Source organism: Mycteria americana, chromosome 5 (assembly GCF_035582795.1).
Source record: "Mycteria americana isolate JAX WOST 10 ecotype Jacksonville Zoo and Gardens chromosome 5, USCA_MyAme_1.0, whole genome shotgun sequence".
NCBI lineage: Eukaryota > Metazoa > Chordata > Aves > Ciconiiformes > Ciconiidae > Mycteria > Mycteria americana.
In genome coordinates, this window is record NC_134369.1 from 46,969,270 (window position 1) to 46,991,646 (window position 22,377).

The window sequence follows — 22,377 nt, forward strand, 5'->3', positions numbered from 1 at the left end:
GCTGCCTCCCAGGGGACTCTGTCGACCAGTCTCCTAAACAGGCCGAAGTCCGCCCTCCGGAAGTCTAAGGTGGCAGTTTTGCTGACCCCCCCTCACCGCTTCTCCACGTATCAAAAACTCTATCATTTCGTGATCACTCTGCCCAAGACAGCCTCCAACCATCACATGGCTCACAAGTCCTTCTCTGTTCGTGAACAAGAGGTCCAGCGGGGCACCTTCCCTCGTTGGCTCCCTCACCAGCTGCGTCAGGAAGTTATCTGCCACACACTCCAGGAACCTCCTAGACTGTTTCCTTTCTGCTGTATTGTATTTCCAGCATACATCCAGCAGGTTGAATTCCCCCACAAGAACAAGGGCTAGCGATCGTGAGGCTTCTCCCAGCTGCTTATAGAATAGTTCATCTGTCTCCTCATCCTGGTTGGGTGGTCTGTAACAGACTCCCACCACAATATCTGCCTTGTTGGCCTTCCCCCTGATTCTTACCCATAGACACTCCACCCTATCATCACCATCATCGAGCTCTAAACTATCCAGACACTCCCTGATGTATAGGGCTACCCCACCACCTCTCCTGCCTCGCCTATCCCTCCTGAAGAGTTTATAGCCATCCATCGCTGCACTCCAGTTGTGTGAGTCATCCCACCACGTTTCCGTGATGGCAACCATATCATAGTTTTCCTGATGTACAATGGCTTCCAACTCCTCCTGCTTGTTGCCCATGCTGCGTGCATTGGTGTAGAGGCACTTCAGCTGGGCTGTCGTCCATGTTTCCTTCATAGAAGAACACCCCTTGTGTGCTTTGAGGCGTTTCACTGGCATTTCCCTCTTGGCTCCTGTTGCCTCAGTTTCCCCTAGCTCAACTCTGTTCGACTTCGGCTGTGCCCCAGCGTACCCTGCGCATCTCGGAGGCACAGGCCGAGTGCCCTCGCTGGCACCCGCTCCCTCTAACCGTGGCACGTCGTCCCTCAGCTTCCCTCGGGCAAGCCTGATATTATCGCCCTCCCCCTTTGAGTCTAGTTTAAAGCTCTGTCGATGAGCCCCACAAGTTCCTGAGCAAAGATTCTCCTTCCCCTTTGAGAAAGATGAATCCCATCAGACACCAGCAAACCTGGTGCTGTGTAGGCCATCCCGTTGTCAAAAAAACCAAATCTGTGGCAATGACACCAGCCATGGAGCCATGAGTTAATAGATTGGATGTCTCTGTTCCTTCTTGTGTCGCTGCCCACAACTGGAAGGAGAGAGGAGAAAATAGCCTGTGCTCCGGAGTCCCTTACTAGCTGTCCCAAGGCCCTGAAGTCTCTTTTGATTGCCCTAGGACTTCATGTGGCAGCTGCACCCCGCCACACATGGAAGAGCAGTAGGGGGTAATAGTCCAAGGGCCGTACCAGGCTAGGGAGTACCCTCGTGATATCCTTCACGCGGGCCCCAGGGAGGCAGCAGAATTCCCTAAGAGGAGGGTCCGTCCGGCATATCGGACCCTCGGTTCCCTTCAGAAGGGAGTCACCCACAACTATAACCCGTCTTCTCTTCCTTGTGGAGGTGGTGTTAATATGAGAGGTACGTTCTTCTGACCTGGGCGACACCTCTGGTGTGGATAGACTGTTGTCCCCATCCTCCTGATCTGATTATTATAGAGTAGGAGAAAGAAGGTGGGGGAGATACCTTGGAGGTCTTTGGAGGCACTGATCTAGGAGAACTGAGGCAACTGTACTGCTGGTCTGTGAGGGGTCAAAGAGAAAGCCATAGCTTGCTTTCTGTGCTTAGAAAGCATGCCAAAGAGGCAGTCAGGGGAAAATCATTGCTTTAGCATGGTCAGGTCGAAAGATGCTTAAGAGCAGATATTGTGGTTGGGCCTAAACACAGCCATCTGGTAAGTGTTCCTCTAGAAAATGTTTGTGACGTCTTTAACCAGTAGATCTGCAATCCTTATTCAACTGGTCTTTGCAATCTGTGCCCTTTGAATCCAAGGTTCTGCAGGTATCTAATAGGGCTTAAAAAAAATCAATTAAATAATCTTTGATTACACAATTAAAATAGTTTATTGCCAGGTGATGGCCCAGAAGCAGTTTCCTAAACTGTTTCAAAATCTTTTAAAATTCCAATGAAGGAAAATATTGCTTTTTAGTGTTAAATTTCAAAAGGGAACATCAAAGAGAGAGAGAGAGAGAGAGAGCTGCTTCTGTTGCCTTAATAGAGATGCATTCACAATAGTACAGAACTCTGAATGTCAAGCTTAAGTGCCTCAAATACCAGTATCGACAGATTTCTCCAGAGATCGTATGCAGTTATATTAGCTAAAAGACTAAAGCACTGTTTCTGGAAGATGTTGAATTTCCTTCGACTCCCTTTGAACTCAGCGGGAAAGATAAGGGTGTCCAGGGCAGGAGAAATTAGAAAGGTATTGGATAATGGCATTCATCATCTTGCTTCCTAAAATGCAAACTCCTTTGGGTTTCTTTTTGTCTCTCATCACTTCTAGATTAAAGCTCAGGGAGAGGGTAGAATATTAAAATACCATCCAATTTATAATTGGTTACTAAAGTCAATTCACAGATGACCTTGAAAAAGAATTAATCCAGGAAGTTTATAAAAGAGGATGACCCAGTCATTCTGATTAACATCGGAGCAGGTGATGGAACAGCGATGTGGTGGGAGTGAAGGAAGATAGAGAAGATTAAAGCACCCAATATGTTAAAGGGTTTCTTTAGAAATTTCCTCTTCCCTTGCATCCTGACAAAAATCCACAGATTCCACTTAACAGTATAAATGTATTATAAATTCAGTATCTGGTCAACAGCTCTTGCTACATGTAAAGCAGACAATTTAAAATTCTATCAAAGTATTATTAGTTCAGATTTTTCCATATTAGCAGGACACACTCTGTATAAAAATGTAAACCAAATCCATGAACATTCAAGAATCTAGAATTTATTTCTAGGTTTATTTTCCTGTCTTTTAAAGCAAACTTTTATTAAGTCACCTTACCTTGGGAGAAGACTTAAGCTGTGGGGAGTGACAGGTGGAGGATGGTGAGAGAAAGGTTTTTCCTCAACATTGTTGGAAACAGGATAAAACTGGATGTCCTGAATTGGTTAATATTGTCTGTCAAATATGGAACTTTGGGGTTTTTCTTTAAATCAGACAGTTATGCATCTTCAAAAGTTTCATCCTTAAGTATCTGGAAGGGACTGACTACCATTCGTGGTTTTGTACTATCTAGAAGTTTAGAAGCTTAATGGGATGGAGAGGAGACAGAAAAATCTGAAACCAGCTTTACAGGGTGAAATGGAGTCTTAAGGGAACTGAAGACCAAAAAGAGCCTGAGTGGCTGGCTGTTAAAAAATAATCGTAATTCAGATGCCTCACTGCTACAGAAAGCTTAGTCAGATACTTTTGAAATGTCTTATATTGGGTGACTTCCTGAGAAAACTTTTAAAATAAACAGGGAAAACTTCAGCTACATGAAATGGCTGTGCTCTGATTTCACGTATCTGCCAGGTGATGGCAGAAGGGAAGTACCTCCAATTCTGAGTCCTACAGCTTCTTACAAGGGATTCCCGAGAGCAAGAAGGCAACCATGTTCAAACCCCTAGAAGCTGAAAAAGAAGGAAAAAAGAAATTTCTAGCCATATATCGAGGTTTACCTTCAGGGCTGAACCTTGACATTTTAGCGCTGACTTTCATAACCTTCCTGTCAGACGTACCAATGTAGTACTGTATAACAATAAAATCAATGAACATGAGCAGTAGGCATACATTTTTTTAAAATGAACAAAACACTGCACAGAACATAAGAATTTCTTCCTCAAGGTAGGATGAGTGACAAATGGTTGTCGTGTTGCTTAATGTTACCACTCCTGGAGGCTTTCCCATGAAATAAGTAAGATCCAAACAGAAGCGACAATGGCCTGCAGAAGTGAAAACTTTGTTTCAAATCAGCAATAGTACACCTGCTCCAATGAATTTTAACCTATTTTTAATCCTCCATGGCCTGACAAAGTCTGTATATAGATATTAGAGAGGGAGATGCACATATGTAGACCTGTGGCTGAAACACCAGCACAGAAAATAATCTGTAGGTGATGGCCTCTCCAACAGTTAAGGCAGGTTTTCTGTCTGACAGAGCTGCAAATGCATAAATATTAGTGGCTGAGGACCAGATTTCAGTCCCGAAATATTGTCACTTTCACTTAAACTGTTTATCTAAATATTGTCCCTAATTAGCAGGAATCCTTATAAAACTGAAGGCAACAGAGCCAAATAACCCACTGTTGTAATTCTCTGTGACTTTCTCAACTGCCAGTTATTAATGTCTACTTAATTACAGCAATGCATACAGTTGTTATGAAACTTTACTTAAACTTGGTTTGCTCTCTACAGCTGCAGCGATCCCTCTCACATTAGTAGACTGAATATGAAAACACAACTTTTAGTACTAGATTTGCTAATACCTCGGGGTTTGTACCTGATAAATAAATGAAGAATTCTGCCTTTGGATTTTGCAGGAATTGTTGTTTATTCCATATTTTTATCTAACAATAATTAAGTTTATTATTTCATACTGATCCATTTTATTTTTCTCTGTGTCAGGTTAATATTTTCATTTTATTTTAGCTATGGTTTTAATTTTAGAAATTATATGCAATTGGACAATTTTGTCAAACAAATATTTCTTAACCAGGCAGATAGTGAAAATAAACTTTATGGTTAGTAACTCATTGCTGTTCTCATATTCTTCAAAATCAAATCACTTGGAAGTATTTATTTTCTTTGGAGACAAGCACTGCATTTAACTACACTTTCAGAAGTGCCCAAGCCATTTTTTGCTTGTTACTTTTATTATGCTGTATGTAATAAAAATCGTTTACTACAGGGACAGATACATCACACTTATTTGAATACAAGTCACAGCCAACCCCCTAAAGCTTTTTTTTTTCCCCCTTAAAAAAGGGAACACAGAAACTGCTGTAGTGGCTCAGCCAAGTGAATCATCTCGTTCAATATCCTATTTCTAACAGCAGCCAATACCAAATGCTTCAAAAGGACAAAAAAAGACCCTCAAATTAAAGACTAGTGAATCTACTGAAGAGATTTCTGCACAGCCTAGTTGGACTAGATGATGTGAGGTTGGACTAGATTATCTTTCAAGGTCCCTTCCAATCCAAACCATTCTATGATTGTATGATTCTAAGAATATAAGGAAAGTTAATGTCTTCAAGCATTATTTCCTTCAAAACAGAAGAGTTTACTTTTCTTCTTAGACCTTTAGACTGTCCCAGAACAATTCAATACATAAAATTTTACATATAGTCATACCTCACTAAGGATCTATCCACTGGGGATTGGGCATACCATAACAGTTACAGCTATTTCTAAGTTTCTTACTTGTACAGTAAAAAGGAGAAGCAAAAGCAAGACTAAGATTTAGTTGTGTCATTGCCTGTAGCAGTAAGGATTTTTGTTAAACACCAATTCATCATGCTGTAGTGATACAGCTGGAGGATAAGGCTCCGCTTCACTCCACTGATAAGTCTGTCTCTCTTCTCATGCTTGACAAGCTTAGAAACAAGTATTAATGCAGAATTTCAGAAGTATCAGTTAATTCACTTTGAGGTATCAGACATGAAAAGAACATTTTGAGAGGTTTAAAGAAAAATCAGCTGAAGTTTCAGACTTGCTGCTCTAAGGGAAGCTTAAAAATCAGTTTGTGCGACCTAAACTCACAGAAAGGTTTGTGATGATCTGGTGAGATCAGGGCAACACAGCAGCTTCTATTCAATGTTACGTTATTCTATATAAGAAATTGTCCATTTGAGTGTGTAACACCCAGAGTCACCCTGTGTCTGTACTTTCAGCTTATAGTCTCAGGAAACCTGTCACAGTTCACTTTTACATACATTTTTATTCTGAGTCTTTGGTAGTTCACTCTACACAACAGTGGCGCTTATGAGCAGATACGTGTGTAATACTTTATGAAGTACAAGTTACTAATATCTAATTATGACGTTACCACAGGTACATTATGAAAATTGCTTTATAGCAATCCAAATATACTGGAACAAGAGCTGCTCTGGAGGTGGTGTGGTGTGGGCAGGTAGACACCGGGCTCTGCTCCCTGGCACAGCTCCCTCCCCAGCGGGCTGTAGCGCCTGTGCTGGGCTTTGCGGGCAGCTTTCCCTGCCTCCCCTTGCGCCAGCACAGCCTGCCCGAGCGGCTTGCTGTGAGCCCGTTGCACATCGTTAGCTAGCTCCCTTTGGAGCCCTGAGCGAGCAGGCGAAGGAGAGGCGACCTGCTAGACCTCACAGCTTTTCATTTTGTTACTGTTTCTGTTACTGCTTTTCCTTCCCTAATGTCATGTGACAAGAGTGGGGAAGCAGTGGGATGAACATGCTCATTGTAGGCTTCATGCATTTTCTCTTTCAAAAGCTGGACGCTGGCCATTGCCTACACTTCAGCCTCCTTTTCCCCCCAAGTACACCAGGATCCCAGTGGGTTTATGCAGCTATCGGAATTGAGCATTTGCAGCAGTGTCTGGGTCCCAGTCTCAGCCTGCTGCAACATTGCTCCCCTTTGGCTGAGCACAAACATCCTCTCTTTACTTCTGAAATATGGCTGGGCTGTGCTACAAGCTCAATGTGCTGCTTAGAGATGCCTTGCCAAGGCTTACACAGTTTTTCTTTTTGTTGTTTCTAGTGTTGCTGAATAATTCTCCCTGTTTCTTTAATTTCTTAGCTGTGGGTGAGCTTCTTGGTGAACAAGAAAATGTGTTACTGTCTAGGGCCCTGATCTTGCAAGGGGAGAAACACTTGCAATTCTCAATAAATCATGACTCCAACAAATGCTGAGATTGCCTGTACACCGTAGGATCAGAGATTAGCACATAGCTCCATGTTACTCACTAGGCAGTACTGGACATGCTGCTGTCTTAAATCCAAACCCTTTCTGGAGCTGCAGCAGTAGCTCACATAGCCCTGGCAGGAGGCTTTCATTTTCCTGGTGGAGGTTACTGCCTTTAACCTTTTCCTGAAATCAGGTTCCTGGGAGAGAGATTTCTTTTCCAGTCCTTGCTTGAAATTACTATTGCAGTATTTTACCAAATAACTGTTTGTAATGCTCAAACAGGTTTAGAAGTCAGTTCCCAATGCTATTCCCTCTCGACTCAACACCTGGACTTCCAGCCTGGTGTCTTGTGCTCAGCTCTTGGACATTATCTTCCTCTTTAGACCTTTGAGTACTGCAGGGAGAGTAAATCACCTTCAACTGAATGCAGCAAAAGCACTTTCTTATGTTTTGCTTAATTGGTAGCCAGATAGTTAGGCTGTGCTTCTCTGCCAGGAGAGATACGATGATGAGTGCCCTCCTCAGAGGGAACTGAGCCCCAGTTTCCTATTCCCTGCCTGACACAGCGACTTGGGCGCGGAGGGACTCCTGTGGCACCATTTGCGGCAGAAGCAGAATCAGCACATGTTTTTGAAGCGTGTCTCCCAGACCAAATACTTCAAGTGATATAAGCAAAGTAGGCTCTGTGGTGTTTTAACGCACTGTAACAAAGCTCTTTATGAGCATAATTTGTATTAAAAATGGAGTGAGATCAGAACTGGACAGGCAATCTTTCAAGTTTGTATCTTCAAATAATGTTGATGTACTTCATGCAGAGTATGTGATCTCAATTCTGTTTATGGTGATTAATAAAACATGAGTGCAGGCATTGACTGTTTTCAAACTGCTTGTTAACACTTGTTCATTTGACAGATTTTCTGAGCAAGAGGATATGAGAACACTGCCACTCTTGTTTGTGCTAAAAAATGTCAGAGTTTATGTTATGTTAAACATTTATGTTATAGCACAAACAATTAAGAAAATCATCTCCTTTTTACTCAGTAAATGCCATCTACTAATATTGTTTTGCAGTAACTATTTTAAATTCCTTTGCTGTACTAATAACCGCAGGAACATTTAGAAAAGCAATCATCATTTATAACACATATTTAATTTAAGCAGAACTAGATGTTTTTAATGGCTGCTCACTTACTCCATGATTATACTACATATAAGACTTAGGTAAAATTAATGAGGGATAAGTGTGGTGTTCAGAACTTGACACTGTGCAAGGCTCAGCACATCCTCTTCTCTGCCAGTTTTAGGAACAAGCTATCTTGAAAACAAGATGAGGAACAAAGTCATTCTCCCTTTTTTCCCCCTTCCCGCAAAACATCTTTGAAATCTTGGGCAGACCACCCAGATCCCAGCCCAGCGATGTGCAAAACAGTTTTGGGGTGCTGTGTTGTGTAAAGGGGACTTTTGCAGGATTAAGAACTGAAAACAGGCTTCCGAATTGTCCTGTGCTGGCTAACAGCCGATGAAAATCCTCTTTGCGCTGGACTGGCAGGATGACAATTCCAGCTCACAGAGGCCTGGAGCCAGTGTCTAACCTCCCAGTAATCTTTTTTCCCCTGAACTGATTGGAATCACAGTAGTAGCAAGGGAAAGAGGGGGAAGGCAAGAACAAGACAGTAAAGCCTTCAAACACATACCTGATTTAAAACCCAGAAATGCATTTCTCTAGAAATACAAATAATAATAATAACAGCAGTACTTGAGCCCAGCTACTAGGATTGTACAGAGCTGAACAAAATGGCTATGGTATCAGGGGTACCAGCTAGCAGTAACCCACATCACTTCCATGTCCTGAATACAAATGAATATTTCCAGTACTGTTGTCATTACAAACCTCTTTTCAGTTTCAGGTATTACTTTCCCAGGCTGAGATATATTCTTAATTAAAATCAGGTAAAGAAAGCTCCAAGGGCAGCCTATAACAAAGACTCAGAACAAATTATAAAGGCTTCAATAATTGTAACACTGAAGTTTTTTCCAGTAGGTTTAGTTTAAGGGACTTACCAGCTGTTAAAGACAGAAGACTGCAGCTTAAACCTTTTAGTCTTAAAAACTAAATATCTTCACAGCTTTGCAACAGAATTAATTTGGCTTTACTGGCCTTACTTCAGCCAAATTACCAGTGAAATTAATCACCCTTATATATTAGTCCCTACCCACCAAAGAATTTTGCCAGATGCTTTGTAATTGCAGCTCCACACACTGCAGCTCTATAAATACTTGGTATTACGTCATAACTTTTAACTGGCTTTATCACGTCAATTTGTCGAGACAAACTCAATCTATTATACTGCTAGCCAATCTTCACTGGATAGCTTTGTGAGAAATCAACTGAGGAGCCTTTCATTTATATTTGCTCTTGGAGCTTGACCCTACAGAGTGCCAAAAGTCATCAGCTCCCAGGGAAGTCCCATGGAATTGAGGCACTTTGCGCCCTTCAAGACCAGACCCTAAATTGAGTTATTAGCTGTACAATCATGAGGTGCCTTACTTTGCTACATGGAACAAGCTGCAAGAACAAGTAACCTTGCTAGATCAGCATTTCAGCCCAGGCAGTTTTAGAAAATCAGCAGTCAGGAGCCAAACCCTTGGGGTGCTGAGCCCTTCTGTTGCTACTGACCTGGCTGGCTGTTAGAGCCGCTCAGCCCTTCACTCTCTTCCTCAGCACTAACCAGATTCAGCCTTCTAGGGTCAGCGGCTGCCATTGCCTTCAAGGTTAGTAGCTTTAAATGGCTGCTGAAACGTAAAAAGGCTGTCAGCCTTTGTCTCCCCATGCAATTATAATGCAGCAGTGCTTGCCATAGCAGTCATGAGTGGATCAGTCATGACTTTTCTCAACGTTATTTTCAACTGCCCTTGAAAACTTGCCAACAAAAAGAAAAAAGAAAAAAAAAAACTTGCCAAGAATGTAGTGATGAACAGGAAGAAAAGATGGGAATGGTGTTTATTTATGGTTAAGCGGAAAATAAGTGGATATCATTTTGCTAAACTGGTGAACAATTATGAAATTAATTCAGTCGTAATAGCCTGGTGGATAGGAAGCCTGTGACACTGAGTTAATAGCTTAACAGTAATAAGATGTGAGTCTTGATGAAGCATATAATAAAGTAAAATTTTTTTTTGATGGCTTCCCCTTTCCAATTCATATGTGTTGGATTAGACCTCAATCACATAGAAGAGGGGGAGTAGGGGTCCTCCCAGAGACTTACTTCCTTGGGCTGTGTGAGGTCTACTTCAGTTGCCTAAACATAAGTGCCATTCAAGACATCCCTGGGGTATCTGAGACATCCACATGGGGCTGCAGATATTGCACAGGAGCTAGGAAATATTTGAGCTCTTTTGAAGAGGCAGTTTACTGCCAGACTTTTGGCTGAGATGCTTAGACTTCACATAAGACTGCAGGCAGAAAGCGATGGGCTAGGATGGAGCTGGTCTCAGCCAAAAGCACATAGTTTTGGATAATAAAATGACACAGGTATGCAGCAACTGTCAGCTCCTGAACCTCCCTATTTCTTCTAGTATTTATTTCCAAATGTTACTTTTATTGCTCCAAGAAACTGAAATATGTGTATGAGGGAAGATATAACCAATGACAAGGGAAGGCTTTTTGTTACTGTAGTTTTATGTCCCCTGTGCTTGATTCTCTGATGTCCCACCATACCAGCTGTGGTGGGTTGACCGTGGCTGGCTGCCAGGCTCCCACCCAGCCGCTCTCTCACTCCCCCTCCTCAGCAGGACAGGAGGAGAAAATAAAGTGGAAAAGCTCGTGAGTTAAGATAAAGACAGGGAGATTACTCAGCAATTACCATCACGGGCAAAACAGATTCAACTTGGGGAAGATTTATTTAATATATTGCCAATTAAAAATAGAGTAGGCTAATAAGACACAAAGACAAAACTAAAACCACCTTTCCCCTTGTCCCCTTTTTCCCAGGCTCAACTTCACTCCTTCGTTCCTGACTCTTCTTCCTCCTCCTCCCACCTGCAAGCGGCGCAGGGTTCTGTGGAATGGGGGTTGCAGTCAGCTCATAGCGTTTTGTCTTTGCCGCTCCTTCCTCCTCACAGTCTTCCCTGGCTCCAGCACAGGGGATGCAGTCCTTCACAACCTGCTCCAGCATGGGAACAGGAATGACCTTCGTGTGTACAGGGTTGTTTCTCTCACATTTTTATCGGTCTTCTGTCACAGCTTCTGTGCAGTGTTTTTTACCCTTTCTTAAATGTTTTCACAGAGATGCCACCAGCCTGACTGATGGGCTGAGCTTTGGGCAGCCATGGGTCTGTTTTGGAGTCAGCTGGAACCTTTTCTGCCTGGCATGGGGCAGCCCCTGGTCCCTTCTCACAGAGGCCACCCCTGGAGTCCCCCGTGCCCCCCACTAACGAAACCTTGCCACAGAAACCCATGTCATCAGCATCCTCCTTAAGGAGTCCTAATGCTGTCTGTAAACTCTGAGATAAAGGTATGGTTAAGCCCAGCTAGTCAGGATTATTTTGACAGTATCTGCTTTGCTTGAAGTTCCAAAACAACCCCAAACACACCAAAACCACCCAAAAACCAACACAAAACCATCATAATTCATTTCAGGTCCCTGAATAACTGAATTCCTTTTCAAACTTTCAGGTCAGCCTGGAAATAATATTTTTCAGAAATATCTGTCAAATTGAAAACACTTCAGTGAAACTATAATGTCTGGTTTGGATCGTTGCTTAATGAAAACTTGAACAAGTATTCAATCACTGAAAGCATTTTTTACTCTATTAACGTTTCCTTTTACCTCTAAAAGGTTAAGAGACAATTTATATATTTTCTCAATTACATATCTGCCTTTGTCTCCTCGTTGGCCGCCTCCACTATGACTTGTGAAGGTGTCAAAATAAAACTGTTGTCCAGAAAAGACTGGAGAAGTAATTAAAAGTAAAGCATTTATAGTGTTGACTTGTGAAGGTGTCAAAATAAAACTGTTGTCCAGAAAAGACTGGAGAAGTAATTAAAAGTAAAGCATTTATAGTGTTTCTCACATATTTAGATCCTCACCCAGCTGTTAAAAGAAGCTTAAGTGGAACAGTTGAGGTCTGGATGACAATTTTTGTCTGGCTGAAGGAGTCACTTTGCAATTAAACTCACACAGCTGGTTGCTCCAGTAGATCCTTGCAATCCCCTGGACGTACACTGGCTCCTCTCCAATTTCTTGTCTCTGTGGTGCAGAAAGGTGCTGAGTGGTGCAAAGGAAAGACAATGTCCCCTGCCTGGTTTCCTTGTGTTGAGCATCCCCACTTCTTTCAAGGAAGGACAAGCTCCAAAAAAACATGTCTCTGCCAGTAGGAGCACGTTGAAGGGGCCTCTGGTCTCAAGGTATAAGACCAGACTTGAACTTTTCCTTCATTCAGAGCAATTACAACGTATCTCTCACCCATTCATCACCCGTGTGCATAATGTTAATAGGAACTTAATTATCTCAGCATTTGTGCCAAATGTGAGGGGAATTAGGTGGTGGGTTGAGACGTTGCTGGCAGAGATGTTCACCTAGGCTACTAATGGGACCGCGTGGAAAATAGCACTCTTCGTGACTCCAATTACATTGCTAAGTATGACTTTCATATAAAATAATTTGCTATAAATTTAGCAACGTGACCTACAAGACAGGGCTTTGGACTGGGACTTAGAACTGGAGTCTCTTTTCAGTTCTGGTGCAGACCTGCACAGTGACTATAGCAAATACTTTTTCCTCTTGCTGTCTCAGTTTCTGCATCCGTTAAACAACATTAGAGTCGACCGCTTTCAACTATTACTTTGAGATCTGATTTCAAATGTGTATTGCTATTGAGGACCTTAGTCTTACTGTTGTAGGGAGGTTAGCAGGCAAACCAATCCGTTTCCCTGAGTTTGAAAAGATCTGACCTGTAACAGTCACCATTTATGTTGTAACATAAGCTGGTCAGTAGGACTACAGCACTTTTGTTCTTTACTAATGTCAACCTAAGAAGAGGGTGTTTTCCACACTGTTGCCACAAATGCTGCATAACTGCAAAAATATGTAGAGTTTATTTCATAGCCATTACGTGGTTTGTCTGAAGGTATGATTTTTATAGCCCAAATCAACAGGATTGAAGTTTCTATTAGAACTAATAAGGCTAGTCTAAACCTGAGGTTTACTTTCTGTAAAAATTTTAAAAATAGGAAAAAGCTATACATGTAAAATGCTTCATCATTTCAAAGTCTTAGTAGATTATCAGACTTGGTTTCATTTCAGGTTCTCCCTGTTTCTATTAAGATGTTTAATAGTATTTGCTTAATGCCTTAGATACGGTACTGGAAACAATCCTGCACTGTCAAAAGGATGAACCAGATGGCCAAAAACTAGACAGCTTTCCATGAATACATGTAATTCTGGGCCATATGCAGTGTTCATAAGCAAGGTAATTTTTTTGTGTGAGTGTTGAAAAATAAAATATATGTGCTGATGTCTAGATTTCCTAAGGACAGGAATAACACTTGTATCGTATTGCTCTTTAGGCTGAGTCCCTGTAGGAAGATTTTAAAAAGCCAGTTGGTTAAACCTGTATTTTTGAAGACCATTGTTCTGGGGTATGTCTGATTTTTTCACACTGAGAGCCTTTATCTCTCATCACATACTGCCTAGTTGTTGAAAATTTCTGGAGAGAACTGTCTTGTGATAGTAAAAATAAATGTCCAGATAGACCCACCTGCGTTCCAGTTTATAAACAAAATGAAACAAAAACCCAGAAGCCAAGGTCCACATTTCAATCTACTGATGCCATGGCTATTGGCTTATATAACTGCTACATAAAAGCATCTTACTGGGCATGACAGGTAAAATTTTCCAAGGACTCAGGTTTGCTTTGTGCAGAACAGGATGGCTCCCAAACATTCCCACATTGGTGCGTTCTCTTCCCATTAGCAGGAGAGAGACATTTGTGTGATTTCCAGTATTTGGAAGTGACTGTCTGGTTTAGGTGAAGCAGAATAATTTTAGTGGTCACAAGGATAGTTATGCAGTTATGGTCTTAAAAAGGGAATTTGTGTTGGCGACACAAACTTCTCTGTCACAGACATTTTTCAAATTGACTTAATCTTGGAAAAGTCTTGTTGAGTATAAGTGCCATTTCTAACCATGCAGATATATTTCAAACATATAGATAATGATAGGTACCTTAATATATGGATAAATTGCCTGTTTCCAGTACACGTGTGGTATTGGTTGCCTTTGTTATGAGCCGCTGAATCCAGTAGCCCGAGAGGCAGAGCTGCAGCAGCTCCATCTTCCTCGGTCCAGCCAGTGGCCTGTATTCCTCGGCACACACGTGCAAATACATGATATACACATATATACACGGACAGCCACACAAATTAACACAGGCAGAAACACTCATGCAAACACAGACTGCCAATCCTGTCCCTCTCTCTAGCAGTTCAGGGTGAAGGTCCATTAGTGGGAAATGTATACATATGACATGGATCTCTGCAGTAGCTGGCCGCTGGACCCCCAGTTTCCCCAGTTGCTGGTACCTGGACATGCAAGCCCCTGCGGCCAGCAGCCCAAGTCCATCTGCTGGTACTGAGACCTACACACACACAGACACGCGCACATTTTGAATCCTCCGTAACTGGCCTTAGACACCCAGTCCGCCCAGTAGCTGGCCCTGGGTTCCCTGGTCTCCTGTTGCCTCGTGCATAGACACACACATGCAAACAGATGCACACATGCACAGACATGCACAGATGCACAGACATGCACAGACACACACATGCAAACAGGTCTCTCAGCTGACCCCCAGGAGCTGGCTTGGACCTCCTGGTCTGTCTAGTAGTCAACTTGCCGACCCTCTGGTCTTTCCACTATACAGCCCCAACTTTCTGCTGCTTTGGCATCTGGCTCCCAAGCCTCTGCTCTACTTGCTGGCTAGTCCAGCTGGATATTCGGTAGTGATCACACGCTGGCACACGCACCCACACAGTATGCACAGACTCTGGTCTCTCCAGTTGCTGGCACCCCAGGCACACAGCCCCTCTGACCCATGGTCTGGCTCCAGCTGCTGCACTCAGACCTCCATACACACACAGAATAGTCCCTCCCTCAGAAAAACAGTTAGAAATTGAGTTTAATAAGAAGAGGGGACAGACTGCACTGATCAGCTGACGGGAATGGCCAGACAAGCATATTGACCAGCAGCCTAGTTACATGCAACTGGACCCTTTTATCCACTTGTTTTCCCACACTTGTTCCTCCTGAATCTACCTTGACCCCTCTGGTTCCTCCTTTAAACTTCCCATAATGTCCTGTACAATCCTAAAATGCTCTTCCCCCATCCCATATGGAGTGTCATACCCCTACCCTGAGAGGCAATAACCCCTCTCAGTCTGAAAGGTGCTCCACAGAGCCTGTCCCATGGAGCCATGGTGATGGGTGTCTGTGTAACAGACCATGGCTCTGGGTGTAACAGATCGTGGGACTGTTATTGGGCTTCCCCCCCGTCATGGTGCCTCGTCCTCTTTCATGTTCATGGAGATGAGCCTTTAATCATGTAACCTAGTAATTTTCACCTTCAAAAACTCAGCCTATAAACTTCATAAATTTCTTTCCATTTTCTTTGTTGTGAGAACACTCTTTTCTGCCTCCACCACTGGAGATTTCCCTACGATTATTAGGCCCTGTGTGTAATGCTGGCTATTTAAATTGCTAGTCCCTTTCTAACACAATTTCATCTCACAGATCCTGTGGATGAAATTCTCAGTTACTGAAAGAATGAGTTGCATGGAAGTCTGTAGTGGGAGGGGTTATTCTCTAATTTTGAATTGCTTGATTTCTACCACCGTTACACAAAAATGTATCTGGTTCCTTCGAAGACTTTGGATTTATGCCAATTGATACCAGCTGATGAGCTGACCCCACATCTTTATTGTGATAGAACAATCTCTGCACAGACTGGCACAGTGCAATGTCAAGATTCCCAGGGACGGGTGTGAATCCATTTCAACTTCCGTACTGCGAAGGTATGGAAATGTGGCATGCAATAAGTACTCAGAACAGGCTCTGGGATCTGAATCACTTCTTGTGATTGTAGGAATGTGAAAAGGAAACAAGGCACAGATCCAGATCAAAGATGCTCCATACAGGTAGAGATAAACAACACTCTAGGTGCCCAAGCCAACAAGGAGTGCACTATACCTTTAAAATGAATCAGAGTGGTTTTTAGTAATTTAGATGTGAACTTTCAGAAAATAATTTAATATTCTCCACTTTTACAAGGTTAATTTTTTCACGGCCTTTTGATCGCACAGATAACTAATCAACACCCAGATTTAGCTTTTGAAAGCATTTATTTGCCCTCTGGTTTCCCTCAATGGTATTACAGTGTGTAGTTTAAATCTTCTTTAATCTACTTCAATTCTGGCAGACTGATTAATAAACATTAATTATAAAGGTGCTGAGTAGGCATCATTGTGAAAAGAGAGGATGAAGAGGAGGTAATGGCTGGGGAAGGGAGGTAATGTAATGATCTTTCTAGTCTACTATGTATGTCACTATATATGAGTATGTCTTTGTGTTCCCTGTGACACCGAGTCTAGCAAGCGATCTCACGTAACTAACCCCTGACTTCTGCTGCCACACAGCTGAAGCTCCCTCTCAGGCATTTGCAGCAATGTCTCAGTCTCTCCTCACCCCTGTGACCGAATGTGCCAGACCTTGTCCGTCAAGGGTTCGCCATCTGGCTGTATCTTGCGCTCAGAAAAGCCCTGTTCATGAGCGTACTCACCTGCTGCACCTGGGATTTTTCTCACATGGCTTGATACACTGGCTGCATCCTTGAGCTCATAAGCCAGCACAGTGTTGCTTCATGCATCAGAGATGATATCACCTGAGAAGCCTTTATGCCAGGCGCTGGCAGTGAGAATAGGCCTCAGTGGGAATGAATTGCTGTATTAATTTTTATTTCCTTCTCTGCATAACATTTTTTTTCACTCTTGATTGAAGAAAAGTTAAGAACAAGAAAGTCTGCTTAACTAGACTTATAACCACACCATCAGTTTGTGCCCCCGAGAGCTCAAGGGATAGTGTCAGCAGTGGAGAGTGTTGTGATAGAGCAGGGTCTACCATTGTGGCAGGAAATGCCAAGGAGAAGCAAAGGCATTTATAGAAGAGGCAAGGCTTAAAGATTTCATTTTCCAAGTCAGATAAGCGAATGGTGATAACATTCTCTGGGGATAGAAGTGGAGAATAAAATTCCAGCTAATAGAACATATTCACTCAGGAAGATATATTTAGATCTGCTGAAAAACAGTAGCAAATATTTATGGGTATGAATTGTGATTAGCAAAAGCATGTCCTTAATTTCTCCTTCTTGATAAATCCAACTCTTCACTAACAACACAGCATATCATTTTCATATTTACTCACTGACAATATGATTTTGTGGATGAGCTGGTAGATTGCCACATAGTTAAATTAACTTATTGTTGGTCTGACAAACCCATTAAAATGGAGCACTGTGAGAGGATACCTTCAACTTTGGAAGCAAGAGCCTCTACTTTGCCTTCCCCACAAATACCGTGATGTTTCTGTTGCTACCGTGGTGACTGCTAGCTGGTTGCCATGTCCTTTGTCTTGTCCTTGTTCCTTTATTACACCACGTGAAATTGCTGCTTGTCAATTAGAAAGGTGTTGGATGGATTTAATTGCTGATTTAAATCAAAACAGAAAACACTCACTCGCTGTTGTCAGTCCTAATGCATCACTTCGTAAAGTAGTTCTTCAAGGAAAAGTATGATGTCAGGAATAAAGTCATCATGCAATTATATGTTTCATAAACCCAAAGGCCCCTCAAATGTATATGTGAGTGAAGCATACTTTAACACAGGAGAAGATTTACTAGAAGGCTTCAGAGACTGTAGCTGCCTGTCAGCTCTGCTCATTGTAGGCTCATGCCCAGTGTCCTACGTCTGTGGAGTGATTGCACTCCTTTGTAACTCTTTTCCTGAATACCTTAAGCAGACACATCCAGCATTGCCCAAGCAAGCAAACCCTTCGGTTTACTACGTGAAGCCATTAAGTTGTTTTTCTAAAGACTCACTGTGCAGAATGATACCAGTCACTGAGAAAGGCAGGATCTTTCACCAGGCACTGTTTTTCACCATAAAGACCTAAAATCCTAGAAATACTTACATGTCATCCCTTAGCTCCAATACTGGAGTAGGCTCAGGAAATCCAGGTTCTTCTCTTGCTTCTGTCACAGGTTTCCTGTGTTGTCTTGGGCAAGTGGCTTAGGCCTAGAGTTAAAAACATGACTGGCATTTTTAGGTGTCTTAACTTGAAAAATTTTACACTGTTTTTCCAAGAAAAGGAGCTCAGGATATGCAGGAAGCACCAAATCATTTTTAAACACTACGTTTTCCTTCCCATCCTTTTTTTTTTTAATGCCATGGTTATGGTGTTTATAGTGAGGGGAGTAGCTACAAGTGCTGAGAATTCAAAGTTAAAAAAAAAAGTATCTTTCAAAAAGCCCTGATTTAAACCTTTAAGCTTGGTGTTCTTAGAGTTCATTAATCACTTTTGAACCTCTTCATATTCATCTTGCTGGGCCTCAGCAGCCCAGGCATAGCAGAGGCTGTATAAATATATTTGCATCTGATAGAGGTGTACCATTAAGAGACTTGCAAAGAAACAGACCCCTGAACTTCAGAGAGATGACTCAGTGAGCAAACATTTCTGTCATCTTTCTACCACAGAAAGGCTTTGCTGCAGGGTCATTACCTTTCCTTTTTATCTTATGTGCCCTACAGATTTAGAAACCGTCTTCACTGGACACTTACCTACTGTATTTCTAATGTCTTCTTCTAGATTGTTTATTTCATTATGAAAGAACATAAATTTAGATAGCTGCAATGATTCATTGCCTTTTCTGTGTTATTACACCATAGCATTTTACTTGTGTGTTTTCAATTTCATGGTGGATTAGAATAAATTTTTTGCTTACTAGCAGAAGTTGGCATCTGTTCAATAAAACTATCCCAGAGATATATTCATTCCTATGCAGGTGATGTTCGAATGATTCCTTCCATTTTCAAAGCTATTTTGAGGCATTCAAAGTCAACTTTATTAAGCTGATAGATTGAGACCTGGGATTTAGGTACAGAAAAGCTCAGCACGCTCAACTTAACATATGTGTCTAGCCCTCATAGTGTCATTTACAGTGCTGCGTTATGTGTCTAGGCACAGTATTTCATAAGGCTCTTAGCTCCTTCTGGCTTTATCCCAAAACACAAAACTTCTGGAAGACAGTTTTTATTCTCCCTAGACCCCATTTTATTGTACCCATGGGCACAACTCTGTGAAAAAGCTGCTTCTAGCCTTCATGAAATATTATTTTCACATCCTGGCTAAATCTAAATTAATCCAATAGGCATTGTCAAAAATTCAGTCCTATACTTTAGCTGACAGAAAATGACTAATGATTATTTGGCAGTCATGGCATTTAAATATTGATAGTCTTCCTTAAAAGCTCTTTTATTTCATTATTTGATATTTGACTGTTTTACTTCGTATAAATGTGCAAGCAATTTGCACCTAATTATGCACTTGTCACTTAACTCCTACTTACAGTTTTCCACACTGGTATTCCAGATAAGCATGAATTAAAATGATTTAGCTGCATTGGATCAACTATCTTCCCCTTGAAAATGCTTCATATCCAGGAACATTGATGAACAAAAAGTAAGTTAGGTTCTAAATTAATAATGCAAACTACTAATGAAATGATCCAAAATGTTTATGGCTTAAAAATGGCTAATCTGAGGGGTTTTTTGGGTGAATCCCAATATATTACTGAAGAGAATTACAAATAATAAAGTTGTAGTATTTGAACTAATACAATAGACCCTTAGTTAATCTTTAGAGTTAGCTCCAAATGAAACCTCCTGATCTTTCTCGATGCTTGCACATTTGAGGCATTAGATTACATCTACGAGGAAGACTTCTGGGACAACAGAAAGATATGGATCTGGTTTGACTGAGTAATGTGAGGTCAGATTCAGTGTTCTGGCCAAAGTATCGGAAATAAATACTTTAGGAAGCAAGTTTACGCTAATTTTCCATAAAGCAGCATCTGCATTTACACCGAGTGATACTCAGACCATAGTCTCCCACAAACTTTCATAGATACTACTGTCCAGGTAGTAGTATCTATTTGATCTACTACATCTACATACCAATTGTTTTGGAAGGAAGCTTGAGGGCAGGGGTTTATATGAGCTTTTCAAATACTGTCATTGGAAATGGAAATGAAAAACTGTTCCCTTAGCACCACTGCCTAGACCTCTGACTGAAATTTGGAAAAGGATTATAGAAAGGCAGGAGCTATGAGAAATCACTTAGTGAATCAGGTTTTGTTGTATCACAGTTCCTCAGCCTGAATCTTACATTGAGGCTTTTAAAAAAAGTTTTTGAAACGAGGAAGTATGATGATAAAAGTCCAAAGCACTTCATAGTAATTCTGGTACACTAAATTTTAATAATACTGATGTATTTTTATAAGCAGTAGGCAAGAATAGTAACAACTGAATAGAGAATGCAATTGCAATGAACCTGAAAAGCATATAAAAATAAGACGTTGTGTCTGAATTTGTTCTTTAATGAGTTTTCATTGCATATGACAGTACGTGAAGGCACAAATGATACTCAGCGTCACAAAGAATACCTCAAAAGACACTGCAACAAAGAAAAGCATGAATAGCTAACACGTGTAATGTTAAGAAATAATAAAGCCAAGGATGATTTAGCTTGTGATCCAAAAGCTATTGTGCTCTTTAAGAAGAAAGGGTTGCAGGACCCAAGGGACTGAATGAGCTGAGACTTGCCAGAGGACAGAAGTGTTCCTTCTGCTGCCTAACACTGCTAGCTGTACACCAGCGGGAGAGCCTGCATCCCAGCTGGCTGGGCAACTTGCTGAGCAGTTGAAGCTGAGTTCCCTGAAGGGAAAGGGAATCCTCTGAAGGGGGAAGGAAGTTTAATGTACTCTATCTATGAAGAAATCACGTACCCATTAATAACTGAAAACTATCTACACATCTGTCAATATTTATTTTGGGAACTGTTCCCTAGGATGACTGCGAGATATCACTGTTGGGTAAGGTGCCTTTATTACCAGTTTGTGAGTGATCTAACGTCCCTCTGTGACTTTTGTATGTCAGAACCGCAGGAAACCTGCATGTGTGCTTGTGTATAGCAGGGGAGTTATGGCTTCCCTCCCACTTTGCATTTGCCAACACAATAATATAAGCCCCATTGTGCCCTGGTGCTTTATTCAAACTGTGTTACCCATAAAAACAACAACTAGCAGTTTGTACCCTTCAGAAGTGCTCTGCAGTTTAGTAGATAATTAGCAATGTGGATGGCTATTTTTGCTTTTTAGCCTTTTCAGAACAAAGATGTAGAAGCACTCTTGCACCTATTTTCCTGAGCATAACCCTTGTTTCAGAATTTGGACTGCAGAGCAGAGCAACAACTACCCCCGTGGTATTTCGTGGTTTCTATTTTTGATTGACATTGACAAGTACAGAAAGATGAAACGTGCACTTTTCCACGCTCTTTGTGATGCGACATGGTGTAACACCTCAGGGGAGGTGGTTCCCTAGGTGCTGAGATCAGTACCTGTTGGATCATGCTGCCGCTCTCATCTCAGCTGTGCACCTGAGCTTTCCTCCCATGGAAACCAGGGTGGAGGAGTAGAGGAGGTGTATGGCTGTGCCGTGTCCCGAGGTGGAGGTGGGAGGAAGTCTGAGCAAGCAAAACCACTCAGAAACTGTCCAGGTTCCATGGGCTGATATTGCTCCAACACAACTGAAGTGTGTTGGAGCAAAGAGGTGATAATAAAATCATGTAAGCACAGAAATCATAAAGCACTGAAGGGTAAAGAAGAAATAAAACAAGCTCAGAAAGATCTAGGAGAAAGAACTATCAATATGCAAAATGAGCTTCATGCAATATGTAAATCAATCTGAATCTGCATTTGCTTTCTGTCTTACAGCAGTCTGTAATTAGAACTATGCTGACTGCTGTTTATTGCTGATACAGGAGCCAAGAGCAAATCTAGTTAATTCCCTAACATTGCAAAAGCCATACGGCTAAGAGAAGAGTTTCATTTAATGAATCAAAAATATGAACTTGGCCCACTGATGCTCAGGGAGCTTTTATACAGTCCATTTTACATGCAAGAACATTTCTGGCTATCCCAAAATCAGCTGAAGGTTTGGGGAGGGGAGAAAATAAAGCGGTATTATTAAAGGTTTGAGCTTGTCTGTCTCAAATAAAAAAAAAGGCACTTACGAACACAGTGATTTTATTTTGTATATATAGGTTCAGTTGCTTATAAATTACCATAATAGCACAATAGTGTATTTTGTGGGGTCATGGATACCATTACTGGTTAACATTTAAAAGCACCTTCTAAAATATAGTTTCCAGGATA

The 22,377-nt window shown here is 41.7% G+C and overlaps 1 long non-coding RNA gene across 2 annotated transcripts in view; it reads right to left on the reverse strand.

Annotated features, from left to right (window-relative positions):
* The window catches only part of LOC142410503 (uncharacterized), a 200,150-nt gene that overhangs the window by 9,949 nt on the left and 167,824 nt on the right, over nucleotides 1–22,377 (reverse strand). Inside the window, exons 2-3 of one of the 2 annotated variants that reach the window (XR_012775936.1) lie at nucleotides 11,930–12,089; nucleotides 10,806–11,003 (exon numbers count right to left, since the gene is read on the reverse strand). This is a non-coding gene — a long non-coding RNA (uncharacterized LOC142410503). The remainder of the gene's footprint in view (nucleotides 1–10,805; nucleotides 11,004–11,929; nucleotides 12,090–22,377) is intronic. The other variant, XR_012775935.1, reaches the window with a different exon arrangement.